This window comes from Oncorhynchus mykiss, chromosome 3 (assembly GCF_013265735.2).
Source record: "Oncorhynchus mykiss isolate Arlee chromosome 3, USDA_OmykA_1.1, whole genome shotgun sequence".
Classification (NCBI taxonomy): Eukaryota; Metazoa; Chordata; class Actinopteri; order Salmoniformes; family Salmonidae; genus Oncorhynchus; species Oncorhynchus mykiss.
The window spans coordinates 46,191,649-46,206,022 of record NC_048567.1 but is presented as its reverse complement, the minus strand read 5'-3'; the positions used below and the strand labels follow the sequence as shown (position 1 = coordinate 46,206,022).

The 14,374-nt window shown below is 43.4% G+C and overlaps 1 protein-coding gene across 4 annotated transcripts in view; it reads left to right on the top strand.

Annotated features, from left to right (window-relative positions):
• Positions 1-14,374, top strand: part of LOC110504150 (kalirin-like) — a 257,148-nt gene that overhangs the window by 129,186 nt on the left and 113,588 nt on the right. The window lies entirely within an intron of this gene.

The window sequence follows — 14,374 nt, the reverse complement described above, 5'->3', positions numbered from 1 at the left end:
AAACATGCTCAATGGGTGACATGTCTGGTGAGTATGCAGGCCAAGGAAGAACTGGGAGATTTTAAGCTTCCAGGAATTCTGTAAAGATCCTTGCGACATGGGACCGTGCATTATCATGCTGAAACATAAGGTGATGGCGGCAGATGAATAGCACAGAAATGGGGCTCAGGATCTCACGGTATCTCTCTACATTCAAATTGCCATGGATAAAATGTAATTGTGTTGATTGTCTGTAGCTTATGCCTGCCCATACCATAACAGCACCGTCACCATGGGGCACTCTGTTGAAAATGTTGACATCAGGGCCTCACCGGTGGCACAGTGGTTAAGGGTGCTGTACTGCAGCTGTGCCATCAGAGACTCTGGGTTCGCGACCGGGAGGTCCGTGGGGCGACGCACAATTGGCCTAGCGTAGCCCGGGTTAGGGAGGGGTTGGCCGGTAGGGATGTCCTTGCCTCATCGCGCACCAGCGACTCCTGTGGCGGGCCGGGCGCAGTGCGCTAACCAAGGTTGCCAGGTGCACAGTGTTTTCTCCGACACATTGGTGCGGCTGACTTCCGGGTTGGATGCGTGCTGTGTTAAGAAGCAGTGCGGCTTGGTTGGGTTGTGTATCGGAGGACGCATGACTTTGAACCTTCGTCTCTCCCGAGCCCGTACGGGAGTTGTAGCAATGAGACAAGATAGTAGATACTTAAAATAATTGGATACCACGAAATTGGGGAGAAAAACAGGGTAAAATTGAAAAAAAACACACACAATTTTTTTTTGACGTCAGCAAATCGCTCACCCAGACAACGCCATACACGTGTGGTCTGCGGTTGTGAGGCCAATTGGACGTACTGCCAAATTATCTAAAACGACATTGGAGGCGGCTTATAGTAGAGAGATGAACATTCAATTCTCTGGCAACAGTTCTGGTTGACATTCCTGCAGTAAATTTTGTTGTCCTAGGCTACCTGGCTAAAATGCTTGCTCTCTAGCTTCACTTCCATTCATGGGCGACGTTAGCTAGTTAACATTAGCCTTCTACATCTAGCCACATATTGAACCCTTTCTGTAATTAGCCATGGATGGAGATAGGGATTTGGACTTGTGGTTTTACTTAATTCTCTGTACTGGCCAATGATTATAACGGATATTCTAATTCAACCATTAATTCATACATTGTTGTGCCCCTGGCCTGAGAGGATGGAAGTTCAAAATGTGTCTAGAAATAAAACAATGAAGGGCTTGATCCGAGCTAGTGATAGTTGACGCCACCCACCAGTCACTCAGCCCCAGGTGGAAAACAAAAAAAATATTATTCTCTGTAATAATACATGAGCGAGATTTAGATCATTTAACATCTGTTATGAGGCGATTGGACAACGGTCACTGAACTCATGAGCAAATATCCCATTGGCTGTAAACTTTGGAGGGGCATTTGTTAGAATAACATCTGAGAGAGTAGGTTTTGAAGGGTGTTTAAAGGTTGAGGCGAGTTGGTTTAAGACAGATGTGGTAATACACACTGCAACATTCAAATGGTTGTTTATGAATATGGCGACACCCCCGCCTCTGCCAGCTCTGTCAGATCTATAAACATTATATCCATTCATTCAAAGACACATCAAAGTCTGGCACAGACTTTTTTTTTTAACCAAGTCTCAGTAATAATCAAAATGGCCGCGTGAGTTTGAGAAGAAAGAATTACAATATGATCCATTTTCAAAATCTAACTTCTGGCATTTACATGAATCAGTCCAAGGCCACAGCTACTGGATTTCAGATCAGACGGAGTCTTTAACACAAACATGCTGTGATCAGTAGGTAACCCTCTATATGAAATAGCCATGGGGTTTGCTTGAAACAGTATAGATAAGATTGCTTAGAACTGTGCCATTTGGTCTATGCCTCAAAGAGGATGTGGATTAATACAGGACTCAAATGAGGGTTACCTATTTCGGGCAAGGACTGATAACCCATCACTTTTTTAGATTATTTTTTCAATGTTATCACTCAGCATCTAAGTTGCTCTCCTGGTCGTGTGCAGGCCGTCCCTTTTTAGAAACTGTGGTCGCTCCCAAAGCATATCGAAATTGTCAATAAAATCAAACGCTTTTTCAGAACATAGTCCTAATTTCATTCAAGAGTCCAGTGCAAGTAGCCGGGAGAAGCGATCAATTCCACAACCGTGTGTTGGGATAGAGCCAGAAATTAAAATCAGCTTGCCCCTAGCCAATATTCTGTCTCTCAGGTATTCGAAGTCTCGTCTCAACTCAGCCCATTGCCGCAGTGTGCAGTGCTGGGTTTTGGTCTAGAATGACCGCAAGCTCCCAGGGAAGAATTCTGCGCCATCAACCTCGACATCCCTTACAATGGAACTCCCAACTATTGCTTTCTTGGGAGGGGGAGGTTGTGGATTTCCAGACACCATGCACCCTATTCCCTATCAATCAAATTTAAATCAAAGTGCTATACAGAAACATAGCCTGAAATCCCGAACAGCAAGCAATGCAGATGTAGACGCATGGTGGCTAGGAAAAACTCCCTAGAAAGGCAGGAATTTAGGAAGAAACCTAGAGAGGAACCAGGCTCTGAGTGGTGGCCAGTCCTCTTCTGGCTGTGCCGGCTGGAGATTATAAGAGTACATGGCCATTAAGGCCAGATTGTTCTTCAAGATGTTCTAACGTTCATAGATGACCAGCAGGTTCAAATAATGATCACAGTGGTTGGAGAGGGTGCAACAGGTCAGTACCTCAGGAGTAAGTGTCAGTTGGCTTTTCATAGCCAAGCATTTAGAGGTTGAGACAGCAGGTGCGATAGAGAAAGAGAGTCGAAAACAACAGGTAGCACGTCCGGTGAACAGGTCAGGGTTCCATAGCCACAGGCAGAACAGTTGAAACTGGAACAGCAGCACGACCAGGTGGACTGGGGACAGCCAGGAGTCATCAGGCCAGGTAGTCCTGAGGCACGATCCTAGGGCTCAGGTCCTCCAGGAGGGGAGGGAGAGGGAGAATATGAGGGAGCATACTTAAATTCACACAGGACACCAGATAAGACAGGAGAATTACACCAGATATAACAGACTGACCCGAATCGACCATTGCAGCATAGATACTGGAGGCTGAGACAGGGGTGGGTCGGGGGACACTGTGGCCCCGTCTGACAATACCCCCAGACAGGGCCAACCAGGCAGGATATAACCCCCACTTTGCCAAAGCACAGCCCCCACACCACTAGAGGTTTATCAACAGATATGTACTGTAGTACACTACTTTTGACCAGAGCCCTATGGGACAGGCACTACATAGGGAATAGGAGTGCCATTTGGGACACAACCTGTGTAATACAGCATTGTACTAGATAGAAGACATCACAGTGAAAGCCACGCTGGACTGGTTGAAAGAGAAACACTGTAGTGTATAGTCCAGTGAGTCCACTGTGTTTGTCTGGCCCCTGGCCCTCTGCCCACAGTCAGAGTGGAGCTCAGTGATAGGGGGTGACTTTGTTTACAGCTCACTAATTACATATTGTTAGGAACAGACGAGGCCTGCTTATACTATACCTCAGGGACAACCGTCCTCCACTGTGTTTGTTTCCCAAATGGAACCCTATTCTCTATTTAGTGGTCAAAAGTAGTGCACCAGGGAATAGGGTGCCATTTGGGATGCATACAAGGAGACTGTAGCATGCATTTAGTTAGTTAATTTACACACTGTATACACACAGAGCCGCAAGTTTATATACGTTTACTTAAGGGAACCCCACCAGTGTAGTTCATTGATATTCATTGTGGCTGGTTTAATGAACATCATTATTTGTCTGACAGCACAGAATGCTATCAACAGCTATAGTATGCATGTCTCTTTCTTTCGCTCTCTCGCTCTCGTTCGCTCTTTCTTTCATTTTTCTTTCTTTCCCATCTCAGCCTGATGCGTAGCCTGATGTGTAGATTAAGTCCTTGAGCATTAGTCTCTGTAGCATCTAGTAGGAGTATACACTCCTGTTTTATTTAAGGGAAAAAATAGCTACTGCATCAATGATTGTGAATGACTCAATGAGACTCAATGAAAAGGAGCTGAGATGATCCCTTGACTCCCCACCTTTCTGCGATGCTTCTGCCTCTGATTCATTATTTTTCTCCTGTTTGGATTAGCCTGTCAACGGTTTAGCAAGATGACGCTTTGTCTCTCCGCCCCCTTCCCCCAGTCTCTCTCTCTCTCTCTCTCTCTCTCTCTCTCTCTCTCTCTCTCTCTCTCTCTCTCTCTCTCTCTCTCTCTCTCTCTTCTTTTTTTGTGTGATGTTGAGTGGCTGGTATATTTTGTAGATAAGCAAACGTAATCCTTTGTTCTGGGCTTACTGACTGGGCCGGGCTTGGTGAGCGATTGAAGTCTCCACCATGGCAGATCATGACTGGGGTTATCAGCAATGCACATGAGTGACCGCTGCACCGCACTGCACTGCACTGCGCCACACAGCCAAGCAGCAGACAGTGTTGATGAGCTGCATTTCAAGCCTCTGACTCATTGGATGCTTCCCAAATGGCACCTATTCCCTATGTAGTGCACTGCTTTGGCCAGAGCCTACCCAGCTAGCACGTAACGATCTGAGAACCATATGTTTCATAGAGCTTGGTTGTCCTATGGTGATTTTGCATACAACCTTCCCACAACTTTCTGGGAATGGTGCAGTGAAGTTGCTTGGCTTTGGAAAATATTCAGCACATTTAAGGAACTTTGCCCAAAAAAACTTTTCTAAAGTTCGAACATGGTTACATTTCATTTCAATTTTGGTAATGTTCTAGGAACGTTTTCCAACGGGTTTGACATTGGGAACCTTCTCAAACAGTTCAGAGGACATTAAGAAACCACGTTCTTCTGTGGGAATTTCAGTACTTCAACATCAAATGAAATTGTATTGGTTATATGCTTCCTAAACAACAGGTGTAGACTAACAGTGAGAGGCATACCTACGGACCCTTCCCAACCATGCAGAGAGAAAAATATAAAAATAATAGAAACATATACGTAATTACACAAGACGTAAATATACAATGACTAACGATAACTTGGCTATATACACGGGGTACCAGTACGAGGTAATTGAGGTCCATATGTACATGCTGCATAGGTAGGGGTAAAGTTATTAGGCAGCAAGACCGTAGCAGCAGCGTCTGATGAGTCGAAAGAGTTAGTTCAAAAAGAGTCAATGCAGATCATCTGGGCAGCTATTTGGTTAACTATTTAGCAGTCTTATGGCTTGGGGGTAGAATCTGTTCAGGATACTGTTGGTACCAGACTTGGTGCATCAGTACCGCTTGCCATGCGGTAGAAGAGAGAACAACCTATGACTTGGGTGGCTTTGACAATATTTAGGGCCTTCCTCTGACACCGCCTGGTATGGAGGTCCTGGATGGCAGGGAGCTCGGCCCCATTGATGTACTGGGCGATACGTACTACCCTATGTAGCGCCTTTGCGGTCAGATTCCAAGCAGTTGCGATACCAGGCGGTGATGCAGCCAGTCATGATGCTCTCAATGGTGCAGTTGTAGAACTTTTTGAAGGTCTGAGGCTCCATCCGGCATTGTAGGATTCGATCTTAGCTCGTCGGAGGTCGTAGCAGGATTTATTTTAAGTGTCTGGGTTAATGTCCTGCTCCTTGAAAGTGGTAGCCTCTATCCTTTTAGCTCAGAGTGGATGTTGCCTGTAATTCATGGCTTCTGGTTGGGATATGTAAGTCTGGTCACTGTGGGGGGGAGGGGCATTGATGTACTGGGCGGTACGTACTACCCTCTGTAGCGCCTTGCGGTCAGATTCCAAGCAGTTGCGATACCAGGCTGATGAAAACTCTCTTGATAAATATTATGGCCTGCAGATTATCATGACGTATTCTAACTCAGGCGAGCAAAAATGTGAGACTTCCTTAACATTAGAGATCGCGCACCAGCTATTGTTAACAAAGAGACACACCACTCCCACCTTCATCTTACCCAACTCTGCCAACCAGTCTTGATGGTAAATGGAAAAGTCAGCGAGATACAGTTGAAGTCTGAAGTTTTCATACACTTAGGTTGGAGTCATTAAAACTAGTTTTTCAACCACTCCACAAATTTCTTGTTAACAAACTATAGTTTTGGCAAGTCGGTTAGGACGTCTACTTTGTGCATGACACAAGTAATTTTTCAACAATAGTTTACAGACAGATTATTTCACTTATAATTCACTGCATCAAAATTCAGTGGGTCAGAAGTTTACATACATTAAGTTGACTGTACCTTTAAACAGCTAGGAAAATTCCAGAAAATTATGTCATGGCTTTAGAAGCTTCTGATAGGCTAATTGACATAATTTGAGTCAATTGGAGGTGTACCTGTGGATGTATTTCAAGGCATATCCTTCAAATCCATAAAAAAGCCAGACTACGGTATGCAACTGCACATGGGGACAAAGATTGTACTTTCTGGAGGAATGTCCTCTGGTCTGATGAAACAAAAATAGAACTGTTTGGCCGTAATGACCACAAAGTCATGGTATTGGAGTGGCCATCACAAAGCCCTGGCCTCAATCCTATAGAAGGAGGCCTACAAACCTGACACTGTTACATCAGCTCTGTCAGGAGGAAAGGGTCGAAATTCTCCCAACTTATTTTGGGAAGCTTGTGTAAGGCTACCCAAAATGTTTGACCCAAATGAAACAATTTAAAAGCAATGCTACCAAATACTAATTCAGTTTATGTAAACTTCTGACCCACTGGGAATGTGATGAAAGAAATACAAGCTGAAATAAATCATTCTCTCTACTATTATTCTGACATTTCACATTCTTAAAATAAAGTGGTGATCCTAACTGACCTAAGACAGGGAATTTTTACTCTGATTAAATGTCAGGAATTGTTAAATACTGAGTTTAAATATATTTGGCTATGGTGTATGTAATCTTCTGACTTCAACTGTATATATCATCCATGTCCTTAGTCGTGAAACATAGAAGCTCTCCAGAAGCTGTTTTCGGTTAAAGAAAAATATGGTGAAGGCTTTAAAAAAATAAAAGTTAAGATCACTGTAAAAAAAATAATTTAAAAAAGTAGCGGAGTTGATAAGCAGCCACGGCAGCGGCATATCCTTGGAATAACGTTTTACTCATGGTTCTATTTAAAGTCATGTTTTCAAATTGTTCCAATCACTTGAGGAAACAATGTTTTTCCATGGGGATTTCAGTACATCAGCATTAATGTTCCCTACAGATTTTCTCTTGGTATTATTTAATATCATGTCCTCAAATTGTTTTCAGACAACGTTAATGAAACCTTCCATCAAATTCCACAAGAAAACTTTAGTAATGTTTTGAGAATGTTATTTAAATTCTCAAGATGTTAATAAACTTTACATCAAAATAATACTTAAGGAACATTCAGAGAATTTTCGAAGAAAGTTATTTAAAAACATTTCCATTTCGTTCTCAGCATCAACCCAACTCTCTCTATCCTCTACCTTGTGAAGCGTGTTCAGGAGTGTTGGCCTCGCCCACTAATTGGCCACACCTGATCTTAATGAGTGCTTGTTTTCTTTTGGAATTGGGTCTGTTTGAATAGACTAAAATGAATAACTTTGTATGCATGAAAAGAACCGTATCTCACTGATGGGTCACAATAAAAAGGAAATGTGTTAATGCCTAAGCAAATACATTTCCATGTGTCCTATCTGTGCTTGGGAGTTCACAGTTAACCTAAGCTATCAGTGTTATTATTATAAGTCTTACTGGAACATGTTCTCAGAACATTATTTAATTACCTTCAAATAACCTATAATTTCCGCTCTCAGAACGTTAATAAAACCTTCCAGGAAAACTTTCAGGGAACCATAGTAAAATGTTCTCAGAACCTCACTAAAGTCTTACAGTTCCCAGAACAGGCAAAAGGTTAACTTCCGTTCTCAGAACGTTTATAAAACATTCTGTTTTAATGGTCAGGAAACGTATGGCTTCGTTCCCAGAACCAATGGGAAACCAAACATTTACTTTTCCACAACTTCCAAGGAACCAAATGTGCTAGCTGGGTGTAAAGCACAGGTCAAAAGTAGTGTACTATAAAGGGAATAGGCTGCCATTCAGGATGCAAGGGCTTCCAAACTGCAAGGGGCTTGTCAGGAGGAAGCAGTGTTGGAGGATATGTGTAGGAAGTTCAGCGCTATCCAAGGTCATCTACTATATATCCGTAGCCAGATTTAAGAGGAGTTGGAGAATCCTGGGGCTGTCTCTATACTCTCCTCCCTCCACACTTGGGTTAATATAATGACATTCCTCTCATTTATCTTAAGGTAAAGCATACAATGCAATGGATAACGACTGCAAGGGATAGCACTAAAATCAAATAAACTGTTACCTTAGGCAATGGCAGAATTGTGCTTCATGTATGAAGCATATTTTTTTGTGGATTTGTGAATGTCAGCAATTCTCCAACCCACTGTGCTATTTATTCACATGGTATTTTACTGCTTCCAAGGGCCCATAGATGATCTGGTCAAAAGTAGTGCACTATATAGGCAATAGGGTGCATTTTGGACACACTACGTTATTTATTTTCTATGGCCATCATACAGCCAGAAACCGAGGACTGTGGTAACATTTTATTTGGATATTTATTTGGATTTGGATCTACAGACATGCTTTTTTCATGCTTTCCAAGATGGCGTAGCAGTCCAGACGAGTTTTGTTCGTCCTCTCGTGTACTTTTGTATTTTTTCGTCTTTTTTTGTATATATTTCAATTTTATTTTCAATCTCTTCTCCATTTTAGTTCAATTATACCTTCCGGTAACCTGCCTCACCCAATGTGATACGGAACCGCTATTATTTGTCATTTTTAGACCTTATAGCAAGAACCACAGCCATCAGAAGCTAACCAGCTAATTAGCTACAAGCTATTTAGTCATTGTTAGTCACTGCTAGCGGCCTTTACCTTCTGCACAGGTACCAGCCCTTTTTTTAAATATATATATATTTTTTTGCCTGGATAACACTCACCAGCCTACCAGTAACGGACTGTCTCTCCACTAATATTTTAAACAGACTATTAGTAACATTTCAACTAACTATCTACTAACCCTAACTCTAAACCTAAAATTAACCCTAACCTTTACCCATACCCGGCTCCATGATGGGGCTAAAGGGGGCGTAGCCTCCTCAGTTTTAGTTTTATGTTCCTAAGGTTGAAGTCAGAAGTTTACATACACCTTAGCCAAATACATTTAAACTCAGTTTTTTTTATCCTAGTAAAAATTCCCTGTCTTAGGTCAGTTAGGATCACCACTTTTTTTTAAGAATGTGAAATGTCAGAATAATAGTAGAGAGAATTATTTATTTCAGCTGGTATTTCTTTCATCACATTCCCAGTGAGTCAGAAGTTTACATACACTCAATTAGTATTTGGTAGCATTGCCTTTAAATTGTTTAACTTGGTTGAAATGTTTCGGGTAGCCTTCCACAAGCTTCCCACAATAAGTTGGGCGAATTTTGGCCCATTCCTCCTGACAGAGCTTGTGTAACTGGGTCAGGTTTGTAAGCCTCCTTGCTCGCACACACTTTTTCAGTTCTGCCCACACATTTTCAATAGGATTGAGGTCAGGGCTTTGTGAATGCTACTCCAATACCTTGAATTTGTTGTCCTTAAGCCATTTTGCCACAACTTTGGAAGTATGCTTGGGGTCATTGTCCATTTGGAAGACTCATTTGCAACCAAGCTTTAACTTCCTGACTGATGTCTTGATGTTGCTTCAAAATATTTTCCAGCCTCATGATGCCATCTATTTTGTGAAGTGCACCAGTCCCTCCTGCAGCAAAGCACCCCCGCAACATGATGCCGCCACCCCCGTGCTTTACGGTTGGGATGGTGTTCTTCGGCTTGCAAGCCTCCACCTTTTTCCACCCAATTATGGCCAAACAGGTATATTTTTGTTTCATCAGACCAGAGGACATTTCTCTAAAAAGTACGATCTTTGTCCCCATGTGCAGTTGCAAACCGTAGTCTGGCTTTTTTTATGGCCGCTTTGGAGCAGTGGCTTCTTCCTTGCTGAGCGGCCTTTCAGGGGATGTCGATATAGGACTCATTTTACTGTGGATATTGATACTTTTGTACCTGTTTCCTCCAGCATCTTCACAAGGTTCTTTGCTGTTGTTCTGGGATTGATTTGCACTTTTTACAACAAAGTACGTTAATCTCTAGGAGACAGAACGCATCTCCTTCCTCAGCGATATGACACCTGCGTGGTCCCATGGTGTTTATACTTGCGTACTATTGTTTGTACAGATGAACGTGGTACCTTCAGGTGTTTGGAAATTGCTCCCAAGGATGAACCAGATTTTTATTTTTTGAATTTTACCCCTTTTTCTCCCCAATGTCATGGTATCCAATTGTTGTAGTAGCTACTATCTTGTCTCATCGCTACATCTCCCGTACGGGCTCGGGAGAGACGAAGGTTGAAAGTCATGCGTCCGCCGCACTGCTTCTTAACACAGCGCGCATCCAACCCGGAAGCCAGCCGCACCTATGTGTCGGAGGAAACACCGTGTACCTGGCCACCTTGGTTAGCGCGCACTGCGCCCGGCCCGCCACAGGAGTCGCTGGTGCGCGATGAGACAAGGACACCCCTACCGACCAAGCCCTCCCTAACCCGGACGACGCTAGGCCAATTGTGCTTCGCCCCACGGACCTCCCGGTCGCGGCCGGTTACGACAGAGCCTGGGCGCAAACCTAGGGACTCTGATGGCACAGCTGGCGCTGCAATACAGCGCCCTTAACCACTGCGCCACCCGGGAGGCCCAGAACCAGACTTGTTGAGGTCTACAATTTTTTTCAGAGTTTTTTTCTGAGATTTCTTTTGATTTTCCCATGATGTCAAGCAAAGAGGCACTGAGTTTGAAGGTAGGCCTTGATATACATCAACAGGTACACCTCCAATTGACTCAAAGTATGTCAATTAGCCTATCAGAAGCTCCTAAAGCCATGACATAATTTTCTGGAATTTTCCAAGCTGTTTATAGGCACAATCAACTTAGTGTATGTAAACTTCTGACCTACTGGATTTGTGATACAGTGAATTATAAGTGAAATAATCTGTCTGTAAACAATTGTTGGAAAAATTACTTGTGTTTTGCACGAAGTAGATGGCTGACTTGCTAAAACTATAGTTTGTTAACAAGAAATTTGTGGAGTGGTTGAAAAAAGAGTTTTAATGACCCCAACCTAAGTGTATGTAAACGTCCAACTTAATAATAATATTTTGATTTATAAAGGTGGAGTCAAGTGAACCAGTTTGGGACTGGTGAGGACTCTGTGTTGGAGGCTGAGCTGTTTCCATCCTGCTCATCTTCTGTTCCTATGGGGTGTGCTCTGCAGGAGTGTCTGCTCTACTGTATGGGCAGATAGGGACGTGGATCAGAAAACTAGTCAGTATCTGGTGTGACCACCATTTGCCTCTCCTTTGCATAGAGTTGATCAGGTTGTCAATTGTGGCCTGTGGAAAGTTATCCCACTCCTCTTCAATGGCTGTGTGAAGTTGCTGGATATTGGCGGGAACTGGAACACGTTGCCGTACACGTCGATCCAGAGCATCCCACACATGCTCAATGGGTGACATGTCTTGTGAGTATGCAGGCCAAGGAAGAACTGGGAGATTTTCAGCCTACAGGAATTGTGTTTAGATCCTTGCAACATGGGGCCGTGCGTTATCATGCTGAAACATGGGGTGATGGTGGCAGATGAATAGCAGGACAATGGCCTCAGGATCTCGCCACGGTATCTCTGCGCAAATCAATAAATCAATAAAATGCAATTGTGTTTGTGGTCCATGGCTTATGCCTGTCCATACCATAACCCCACCACCACCATGAGGCACGGTGCCATACACGCTGTCTGCCATCTGCCCGGCACAGTTGAAACCGGGATTCATCCGTGAAGAACACACTTTTCCAGCATTGCCAGTGGCCATCTAAGGTGATCATTTGCCCACTGTAGTCGGTTACGACGCTGAACTGCAATCAGGTCAAGGCCCTGGTGAGGACGAGAAGCAAGTAGATGAGCTTCCCTGAGACGGTTTCTGACAGTTTGTGCAGAAATTCTACGGTTTGTGCAAACCACCAGTTTCATCAGTGGTGGTCATTCCTGCAGTCAGCACGCCAATTGCATGGTTCCTCAAAACTTGAGACTGTGGCATTGTGTTGTATGACAAAACTTGTATTGTCCCCAGCGCAAGGTGCACCTGTGTAAAGATCATGCTATTTAATCAGCTTCTTGATATGCCACACCTGTCAGGTGGATGGATTATCTTGGCAAAGGAGAAATGCTCAATAACATGGATGTAAACAAATTTGTGCACAAAATTTGAGAGCAATACGCTTTTTCTGTAAGTGGAACTTTTCTGGGATCTTTTATTTCAGCTCATGAAACATGGGACTTTACACTTTACATGTTGTGTTTATATTGACCATTCTCCAAGTGGAAACGTTGTTTGGAGAGCTGCACACCACTTGCATTACATAACTTTTGGTTTATTTAATTGCATTTACCAGTTTACTGTACATTTCTTCGTTGTAGTTGTTTGGAGAGTATTTGTCCGGTTTCTCCATTATGTTTAATGTTGCACGCTTTAGCGTGCATAGATATACCTGGCCTGCGCGTCAAGAAGAAGTGTGGTCAAATGAATTGAAGTGCCTGTTTGGGGATGTTCTAGTTAGTTTACTTTTGGGTAACTCAAGAGGAGGCTGTATCTGAGCCTGAATGATCCCACCTGTGCTTTATTGGTTATTAAGACCGGTTTTGCCTGATGAGAGGCGTTTTCTTTTGAATGCTGACATTCTGAAGTCAGACCTTTTGTAAATATATAGATTTGTAAATATCACCGTCATCTTTCAAACGCCAGCGCTGTGTAAATAAATCCAGCACTCGTTTGCACCGCTACCCCCTTGCCTCTTGCTGAGTCTTCGTCCTTACGACTGCTAGAAGATTCCTATTTTACGCTGATACAGCACAAAGGAGATAGGCTACAGATTTTGCACTAACCTGTCACTTCAAAAGCACTCAATGGTCTCAGATTCTCTGCATTCGAACGCTAGGTTCATTGTGGTATAGTGTGATATAAGCAGAATTCAATATAATTCCAATGCAAAACCCCACACCAAAATATTTGCCCCTCTTGCCTATTTCAACTGCCCTTTTAGTCACTTTACCCTGGTGCCCGGTGTGCCTTAACCCTAACCCCTTATTCGAAACCTGACCTTAACCTTAGCAAGCAGTTGCTTATTAGCAGATAGTTTGTTGATAGTATGACCATCTGTAGTGTATCTAGAGATGGACTGGCCGGGCTATCCAAATAGTGTGACCAGGACAGCTTTCACTTATGCACTGTCAAAATAATAAACCTGTGAAAACCAAAGCACTTTTGGCATCCTCCTCCGTACATTTTTCAAATGCCTCCTTAGGGGCTTGGATCATATGTAAATGCCCGTAATATTTAACAGATTTAGACCGAGATTACATTATGTTCACACAAAGTACTCCTCTTTCCCATGGGCCTCCAGTTTTGCTTGCTGTTTTTCATGCTTCCTCTGTTTTCTTTGCTGGTTTTGTCCAGGCCATGTTTTGTTTTAAAGCGCCTGTATTCTGGCGTATCATGTACTGTACTTTTCCAGGAAACATCTCTGAGTTGTCAGTAATCTGGAGGTTCCTGCAGCATCACAAACACAGGCTGTGTGCTAAATGACACCCTGTTCCATATATACTGTAGCGCAGAACTTTTACCAGAGCCCTCATTTTGGAGCTGAACCCACGTTATACTGAATCCAATATTTACAGCCCACTTCCTCAACATCATGGCTAGAATAACATTGTGGTGTCGAGTAACTGCTGAGACATCACTAGACTGATAGCCTGCATCCAAAATGGCACCCTATTTCCTACATAGTGCACTACTTTTGACTAGAGCCCTGTGGGCCCTCGTCAAAAGTAGTGCACTATATCTAGGGAATAGGGTGTCATTTGGGATGTAGATATAGGATCCAGAAGTGGCACTCCCGTCCGAGGCACGTCATCCTCAGACGGCTAATATCATCCCCAGCAAATATCTCTTCTATTCTCAGCCCTTCCCGTGTTTGTGCGAGCGAGCCAGCCAGGTAGTTTTAGACTCCTGCTTGTTCCTGTGGATGCCGCAACTCTAATCAGCCAGGGCGAAACAAGAGTTGTCTGCTCACCCACTGACATGTTTATTAAACATTGCTGTACACACACACGCAAGCCAATGACCCCTCCCATCTCCTACTATACACACACACACACACACATACACACACCAACATGCAAGCAGATGACCCCTCCCTACTATACACACACGCAGGCAAGCAAAC